A 9,709-nucleotide genomic window follows, 5' to 3' on the forward strand; every position below is an offset into this window, starting at 1 on the left:
CATCTACTGTCTGCTGCAGGGGGTAAGAGTGCTTTCATCTTAATAGTGAAAACCAGTATAGTTGTTTACCTGTTGAAAGGTTTATGTCTTAGTAAAGGTAAATTAGCTGGATTTGTTAATGACCACAGTGGTAGTGTTTGATTAAAGGAAAAAGGAGCAGAAATTTCCAATTTTTTCCTGCTTGCCCTGTCCCTTGGAAGAAATATAATTATGTTTTGGTTCTGTATTATTAAAGCACTGCTTCCAGTGCTTCAGAGACAGAGTGCTCACACCTCACTGACAGCCTGCACTGACTCTTCTAGCTTGAAAAGATTTAGCGGTTTCCTCTTTGATCAACACTCCTGTAAACAAGGAGTGATTTTCTAATACCCCACAAGGCTGTTCTTGTGCAAATTTTCCCAGATAAATAATAACAATACAGCAAGACCACCTATAATTCTATTTTTTTAATATAAGGAACTATATATGATATAGCTATAATGGAGAAGGGTTATTGATGACTGACGTATATAAACAAACTATAGAATATGTCAGCAACATGGAAATCCTGTATTTGTACCATGGTTTTTAAACATGCATTCTCTTTGCACCATCAGGAGACCTACATGCAATTATTAATTTTTGCTTTCCTTATGGGGGACCGTGGTCTGTTCCCCATCACTGCAGTGACTGGGCACTGATGTACCCCTGCCCTTATTTCTTGCATTGCAAGAGCCACCTCTGTGCTGGCCATGCCTGCTTTGGTCTAACTGAATTGACTGAATTTGTAACAATTCAGCTTCTTTATTCACGTTCAGTTTTACCTTGCCCTCAGAATCAAGAGCATCAGCCTGACATTTGGGACCCTGAATAAATTTAAGGCCTTGAACAATTTAATGTGCTTAACATTTGTCTGCTTTGGTTTGACCTGAGGGGAAATCTCTCCCTTGAAGAAGGATTTATGCAGCCTGTGCTGCAAGGCCTTTCCTTCATATGTGCCACTATCAACATGTCCAGTCTCCGGGCCAGCCACACTCTCTGAGTTCTCCTGCCCAGCGCTGGAAAGTCCTGTGAGATTACAGACCTGAGCCTCAGACTTTTAATATACCAAAGACCAGAAGTCATCTGCAATGTCCTGAGCTCTACCCTCAGATGTGACTTTCTGCCCCTTACTACCAAAATGTCTCCAAAGGTTAAGGTCTCTAATATGCATCACATTAAATTATGTAATGTAAATAATGCCAAAGTTCATAAAATTAGGAGTTATATGGCAAATACTATTTTAAGTGTATGTCTTGCTCTGAAGGAATATGGAACAAGAACTCCCAGATATGTAAATATTTGGAAACAAAAAATACAAATAATAATAGAGGAATATAAAAGAATACTACTAATAATTATCATTCTAAAATAAAGAATACTTCCTTGCCTTCTCTGAAATACAGAGTAGTAGTTGAAGGTTATCAAGATTCATCAGGGACGTGAAGAAGACTCAGTGAGGCTGGTTTATAAATCGTAAGTCTTTTCTCAGGAAATCCAGGCTTGGAGTTTCCCTTGCTTACATTAAGATGATTCTTCTGTAACATGAAATTCACTCCTATGCATTCCATCCATCAGCATAAGCAGGACAGAAACACAGTACAGGCTTCACTTTGGCTTTCTAACTCAAGTTAAACTCTCTTGCTTTAGATTATCTCTGATCTCTTCAAGGAAAAAATAAATGAATATCCAAAAAGAAAAGAAGAGAGACTTGAATATTTGATGTAATTCTTTTTTAATCAAAAAATTAACCAATTGCTATTAAGACTGAAGCCATCTGCTGCACTTCAGTGTTCTAGAAATTTGCTTGAGACTTTCTCTGCTCTTGATGGGGCAAACAGAAGGTGGTGCAAGCATCACCACCCTCACCAGTCCAGCAAGACACACTGGGAACAACTGGAGAATAGGGTAGGGAGCTTCTCCTGACTGTGGCTCAGTTTTTTTCCCTGGGTGAGGAGGGATGGGTTTTATGTCGGGCCAGATCACACCATCTGAGAAACTTGCCTTTCATTTCTTTCTCAGATCTTTCTTGTTTCAGTGAAATTGTGGTCATCAGCACTAATTTGTTTTTTAGGGATTTCCAAATTCTGCAATCCTTTGAAGTGTTGAATTTAGGGAGCAGAGATTTCCAAAGAAAAAGGTAACATTTCTTCTGCAATTTTTAAACCATTGAAATACCCATGTTAGGTTAACTATTTTTTAAAAAAATCAGATGTTGGAAACCTAAATTATGAATATTTATATTTACATCATGATAACAGGGGATGGCTAAGATCTGTGTTTTATGTTTCTCTCCTGATCTTGTTGAAGGTATCCTGTCTTGTTGCAGGGGTGTTGAACTAGATGACCTTCCAACCTGAATTATGCTAACCATGTTCAAACCAGTTCTTTCAGACTGCCCACAAAAAGTTGGCTATTTCTGTGTGCATCAGTGATAACTTTGGGTTGTAAAGGTAAATAAGATATTTGGACTATATAAAACTTCCAGGTCAGACTCTGGAGTTGCACAGGTGGCAGCTGTTTCACTGCAAGCACAGTTACTGTGAAGGCTCCCAAAGGAGATTATTTGTGGTGGTTCAGCTGTTGAGCTGTCTGAAATAAACCCCAGGTCTCTACCTGTGCAGTGCTAACCTCTGCTCCTTCCCAAAGGTGACCCACAGTGTGTCTGTGCCAAAAGGCAGGTGTCAGCACTGACTTCTGTGAAGGCTCCTCTCATTAAATCAAAATGAAATAATATGAGCTAAAAATTGATGGGCTGGATTCTCCCAGGTAATGCCAGGTTATATGGAGTGCCAGAAGCAGTGCTGATTTACAGTTTCTGAGGCTGTGGCCCATGATTTGACCTATTTCATTAGTTCCCACCACCTGAGCTGGGGCAATTTAAGCAGAAATATCTCTGCCTATCAGGGTAACTTCAGAGCATCATTAAAACAGTTTGATTCCAGCTAAACTTTTTTTTTTCTTCTTCTTTTTTTTTTTTTTTTACTTCATTGTATATTCTCCTTGATTATTGCAGAGGTGAAGCTGCTTCCAAAGTCTTAAAATTGTCATCACTGATCTGTCTTTGCCAGAGTTGTGGTCATTCAGCTGCAGTTCTGACTCCATTTCTACAGACCAGAGCTGGCTCTTGCAGTCCAAAATCATGTATGTACCACAGAATAGTTTGGTTTGGAAGAGACCTTGAAAGATATTTCCATCCCCTTTGCCATGGGCAGGGACATTTCACAACAGATCAGGTAACCCATCCAACCTGAACTTGAAAACTTCCAGGGATGGGGCAAGCTCAGCTTCCCTGGGCAGCCTGTGCCAGTGCTTCCCCATCTTCACAGGGAACAAAGAGTACAAGCTAAACTCTCCATGCTTGTTCTGCAGCAGTTGTGTGCATTCAGATCTTAGCATAATGAGGCCGATCGTTCACATTATCAATTTTATTTAACAAAGCTATCTCTTATATGTAATTTCCATGCCGCTTCTCTGGATGTTATATAGAGAAGCATGAAGGCAAATTCAGCTTGTCTGCATTTTCACTTCAGATAACAATGGTATGTTTTTTTCCAAAGCAGGTCAGGACACCAGCTCTAAATTTCTGAGCTGCCTGTGGGGAGCGAGGTCATTCTGAACAGGGTGTGTCCTTGTGCTTTCTTATCCTAGCTGTCTTTCTTCCCAAGAAACCCTCTTTTTTCCAAAAGCCCTTATTCCTGAAAACGTCTAAAACATTAAGCAAAGCTAAGGCAAAGAGATGCACTCTGTCTGCTATGCAGAAGGGAGAGAGGCATAAGTAAGGGCTAATTACCAAAAACCTTTTCAGATTCCATTAGCATTTGCACAGGTGATGCTAAAATGACTGTACGGTTCAGTCACACTTATTTGTGGGCTGTGACATATATAAACTGTTCAAAGTTGTCTGTGGTTTGCAGTATCTTGGACAGGCTTTCAGAATGCACAGGACAGCATTTGCCACTCTCCTTAACTTCCATCTCAGTTTCATTTTCCTGATGGGTGTTTCTGTGACATTGGCAGCAGTGACACCCCCTTGCCAGAGGCACGGGGGCTGCACCAAGTCCCACATCACCTTCTGGCAAGCAGGACAAACCAGCCCCTCCTGAAGCCTTGCAGGCAGTGCTCTGGCTGGCGAGGGAGCATCCCACCAGCTCAGATCCTTCTTCAGTCAGGGAATAGAGTTTACAGTAGGGGAGGCCTCTGATGCTAAAAATGAAAAACTCTCCCAAGGTTTGGGCAACTTGGAAAAACACCCTGGAAATCACAGTCCTTTTAAATAAGGTTCCTGTCAAAACTCATACTAATTGGCAACAAAGTTATGAATTTCATTTTGATGTCTCTGGTAAGTAGTGGAGTAGCTTTGCATTTTTATTAATTTAAAGCTGTCTCTAGATGGCTTCAGAGAGCAAAGAGAACTAACTCATCACTGTGGGAACGGCTGTGCTCTAGGAAGGTGCTGTAGCTCATGGGCAACTTTCCATCCTTGTGGGCAGGATCTGGGCACCAGCACATTGCCTGTCTTCCTTAATTAGCTGAGAGAAGACCAGGCAGAGCCCTGCACTCCTCGCTCACTGGCTGCTGATGAGGCCTGGAGCAAATCCCTATACTAAAAGCACTTAAAAATGGAACAGAGGTGATGGAAATGTGGTTTGTTCACTGTGAATATCCAGCTGGGATAGTTGGAATAACTGCAAGGGAAGAGTTGCCTTTGCAAATCATGTGCCTGATTTACTGGTTAAATAGTTTTTCAGTCCTCCCTATTTGGTCAACAGGGACATTAAGATGTCCAGAAATAAAAGTGGAATGATTGGTTCCCAGTGCTAATCTTAATGGTCACAAATCCAGTATTTCAGATTTTTTTCTCAGCACTTAGCAAGTAGAGTCAATCAGGCTTCATTTAAATAGATGAACTCCTGTTGTAGAGTTATACCCGATTCCATGCTTTCCTTTATTGGTCACTAGATCTTTTCTATATCATATAAAATTATGTTTACCTTAAAACTGATCTGTAGATATGCCTGAAACAGCACCCAACGTGCATAAAGTCAGTGTTCTCAATGCATAGGACAAGTCTTGTGACAACTTTTTTGCAGCCGAAAGTCTTGAACCATTCACTGAAATAAGACAACTATTTGATTTCAACAAAATGGATTTTGTTGTCAATAAAATCACTGATAAACACTTGAGTTGGATTTGGGACCTCTGAGTATATATATATATATATATATATGTAAAGCTACATACACAAACTTTCTTTTAGATCACAGAAATGAATGCTCCAACTTAAAGTTTATTCATCCAAATAGCTGGAGAAAATATCCACTTAATCACATAGTCTAAACACATTGAAGTAGGGGGGAAGAAGGTGTTCATTTTCACCTATGTTTATTTTTTCACCAGTAAAAACAAAAAGAGAAGAAAAATAATCATAGTGCCTATGACAAAGATTGTGTTTCAAGGAGTGTGCAAATGTGTACCACGATTACTTTAACTGCAAATGGAAGCCGCTTTTAGACTGAGTGTGGTTGAAAGGAAATATCCTTAGAAAAACTGTCACGCAGAATCCCAGGAAATGTTTTGGTTCGATATGTTTGGCCTCCATTTTTGTGGAGCTGTACATTCCTGTCCATGGTTCTAAAGGATAAAAAAAGAACTTATTTGAGAATCAATCTGTATTTTGACTCGTTTTTGTACTCCCCGCACCCAGGCTGGTTTACCGTATGTGTAAGTGAAGCTGAGAAGTGTCATTTTCCTATTTAGTGCCACAAATGAGTTTTATGGTGTTCCTGAATTCAGTCCTTTTCCCCTGCTCAAGTGGTGTGTTCCTGCAGTCTCCAGCCACCTCTCACTCAAAGCAAAGGTTTCATTTGTTCTCAAAGCCACAGAGAGAGTTGAGACCAACCCATAAGACACTGGCTCTCTCCATTCAGCCTCACTGGTGGGAGGATCAGCAGGGGTTGGCCTTGAAGACAACAAGGGACAGGCACCTCTGAAATCTCACCACACAGAGAGGCCCCCACCTGGAAAACCCAAGCCTTCTGCTGCTGAAGTCAGTCCTTCCAGTCTAGCCTGCAACCCTGTCAGCTTTGGGCTGAATCAACTGGGTAGAAAGGCTGAACCAGCCAAAATAACACATTCACCAGGAGCATCAGCCGAGAAGAGAGGCCGAGATGGCAAAATCTTTCACACTGGAGCACCTCCTCCCCCCCCTCCCCCCCCCCAAAAAAAAACAAAACAAAAAAAACAAAACAAAACAAAACAAAACAAAAAAAAAAGAAAAAAAAAAAAAAAAAGAAAAAAAAAAAGAAAAAACACCTGCACAGATTCTTTGCAAAATGGCTTCCTACCTGAACACAGTGGAAGTGTCACAGCAGCAGCCAAGGGGATGGGGTAGAATTTCAGTGTCACACACCCACGACCAGCCAGGATACAGTGCCCACCCCTCCTCACTGCCTCACATGCTACTTTGCGTGGATGTCCCTCCCTTCCTCTCGTGCCCAGGGTCATGTTTTTGACCACATTCCCAGAGGTTTGTGCTGAACCATGATGAGCTTATTCACCATCCAAACCCCAAGGAGGCTTTCTGCTCGAGTGCTTCCAAAATGTGTCTCTGGTGATGCCAGGGACCCCTCAGCAATGTCCTGAGCCTGTGTGGGTCCCTGTCACCACTAGCTCTGCCCATGGTGTGCTGAGCACCCTGAACTCCACAAGGGAAGGAGGGTGCAGGGCTGTGGGTGCTCCCCAGCTCCTCTCCAGCTCAGTTCAGCTCCTCCATCACTCCTGGACGCTGTCTCTCCGTTCCCTACCTTCCTGCTGCACTTGGGCTTTTTCTGTTGGCTTTTCCTTTTATTTTTCTGTGTGGTTCAGAATAGCTCTCTGGATGTGATACTTGGCTTCCGCTTATGCATGATTTTTGCTTGCAATCTGCCTCACTTGAGCAGTGTTAGTCCAAGTGCTTTTGAGCACACTGATACTACAAAACAGAAAACAGAAAAAAAAGTTACTTTCAAAGCTGCTCTTCCAGGCACCTCATAACCTTGGGACACAGGCACTTGGGTGAGTTTGATGCTGAAGTCCTCTGGGTTAAGAAGGAGGTTTTCCCCTTTGCTTGGGGCTCTGGGGAGAATTGGGTGGTTCTATAATGCTGTCCCAAATAAGGCTCTCACGGTCAGCCCATACCTGTGCTGGGTTGAGCTGTTCACCTGGTTTGCAGTCACAGCTGTAACCACTGAGGACACCCTTTGTCTCCCCACCTTTCAGGTTTCTTCTCCTGGTGTGCCTGCACCAGAAGGGTCCTGTCTTGCTGGGAGGAGGCAGCTCTGGAGGTATGGTCGTGGAGGGAGGCTTTTTCCTAAATGTGATTTTTTTAAAAGGCATTTGGGTTTGTTTGTTTGTTTTTCTCCCTTTGGTTTGTGCTGAGTATTTCCTGGAGTAGGTATTTTATTTATTCTATGGTGTAGTAACTTGGTTTATCAGACTGAGCAGGGATTAAGGTACTTACACCATTTAGGGCTATGGTTGATTGTTTTGAAAATCCTCATGCTTGATAAGAGAAAATCTCCTTGGATTTCTCCTAAACACGAGGGTAAGGCTTTTGTTTGCTCCTTTCCAGAGTGAAAAAATCTGAGGCATGGTTATTTAGAGCATGGTTTATGCCATGATAGGCACTGCCTTCTGTCCAGTCATCCCATAAAACAAACATCTTGCATGCAAAGGAACTCTGAACTTTCAAGGGTTCAACTTCAAAAATAACAAATAAGAATGATGAGAGAAGCTCATAAAATTCCTGTTAAGAGTCATGTTTGATGCTTATTTAAAATTTAACATTCTTGTGGTATGCCCTTTGCCAAAGACACGTTAACTATGAGCGAAGCAGGTATCACATTCATCAGGAATGCCTTGTGGTGGTCTGTCGCCTAATACCTGAAACCGCTTTGCTTAAGCAGTTGTCTGCAGAGCAAAAACTTCAACTCCTTAAACCTTTAAATATTTTTAATCCATAACCTTCACAGATCCACAGCAAGCTGTTAAAATATTTACAGGTACATCTCAAGCTACAGTTAAACTTATGCCTATTGCTAATGGGAAGCTCTGCAGTTACTTACTAGCTAAATGCTTATAGGAATGTCATTGGCACTATGCAAAATAAGAATAAGTCTTTCTGTAAGTATCTTTTTTTGCCAGGACTTGCACAAGCAGTCACAGTGAAGTGCTTGCTTATTTGCAAAACGTCTCTGCTCTAGCACAGCTGAAGCAAAGATGATGGTGAAACTAATTTGTTTCAGGTGCTCCCCCCACAAAAGTGTTTACTACCAATTTAATCTTGCTTAAAATAGTGCACTTATGTCTATAAGTCCTGGATGTTTTTTAACCTTAAGTCAAAGAGCTTGTTTCTCTTTACTTTGTCTCCTTCAGTACAGTGAGAGATGAAATAAGAGTTGGGCAGGCAGCAAAAGAGCAACCAACTCACAAAATCCTGTGTTTGCCCTCTTTGTGGTTGTATCTTTGTTATTTTTAAGCATTGTTACAATAAGATTTACTGAGATGCAAGGAAGAGGCTGGCATTTTGGGAGGCTCTGGCAGTGGGCAGCAGAGGAATTGAAGGAAGGCCAGGCCTGGGGGAAGGATGGGTCTCACTTCAGATGAAGATGTATTTTGGGATATCTGTGTGCCAAGGACTTGGAGAACAAAACCTGTGAGCCTCCTGCTCCATGTTCAGATGAATATAAGCCAGATGGACAGTTCCAGGTCAGTCAAGGGGAGCCCGTTGCAGAACCAGGTGGGAGAATCTACTCTGAGAATAAGACTTCTTGATAATTATCTACCAGAAAAAGAGGTGGCTCCAAATAAGAATTTTTACTCAGCATAATTACCTGAGAGCAAAACCAGAGAGGGATTATCTGCAGGTGAAAGCTGTGATTAGTGGTGCCTGGGTGTTCTTGACCCACAACTGTACCTCCTAACTCTTCAGACTGACAGCTGGCTTGGGCTAGAAATGATGGATGAAGTAGACTGAATAATCCAGTGGAAAGATGATGTTTTCCAGCAGAGCTGATTAATTTTTTAACAATCAAAGGAACTAGAGGAAGGAGGGGCGAAAAAGAAGGCTGGTTTGAGAGATTTGGTTAGTTATTTTACTTCTTGTTTTTTTTTGTGAGTTTTTGGGGGGGGTTTTGTTTGTTTTGGTTTTTTGGTTATTGTTTGGTTTTTGTTTGTTTTGTCTTGGGTTTTTGTTTGTTGGTTGGTTTTTTGAGTTTTGTTGTTGTTGTTTTTGGAGTTTTTTGGGGTTTTTTTCTCCTGAAGTCAGGCCAGAGAAGGGACTGAATTTTAGGAACTGACTTAAAACTAGTTTCTGTAGCCTGGGGTGGTGCTGATTCTCCCATCAGACTGGGCGCTGCAGGCACACACGTGCCTGTCACGCTGCGCTCTGCATCTCTCTCCTGTAGAAGTCTCTTCCCATTACTTCTCCTATTTCAGGACATGTTCCAATGCAGCGGACCTGGGCTGACGGAAACAGAAAATATGGCTTCCCCCCAACAGATAACACAAATCCCTACAGCAGCAGGATGTCCCCTGCTTTCACTTTGGTGTCCTACATGAAGCTGCCAGTTGCCCTTCTCAGGGCTTCTCCTATGGCATCTCATGCTCTAGTTCTTTTTCTATGTCATGCTTGATAGGTTGCTGCTGTTTT

This window comes from Chamaea fasciata, unplaced genomic scaffold, assembly GCF_029207755.1.
Source record: "Chamaea fasciata isolate MVZ Bird 193981 ecotype frontalis unplaced genomic scaffold, bChaFas1.0.hap1 SCAF_9, whole genome shotgun sequence".
NCBI lineage: Eukaryota > Metazoa > Chordata > Aves > Passeriformes > Sylviidae > Chamaea > Chamaea fasciata.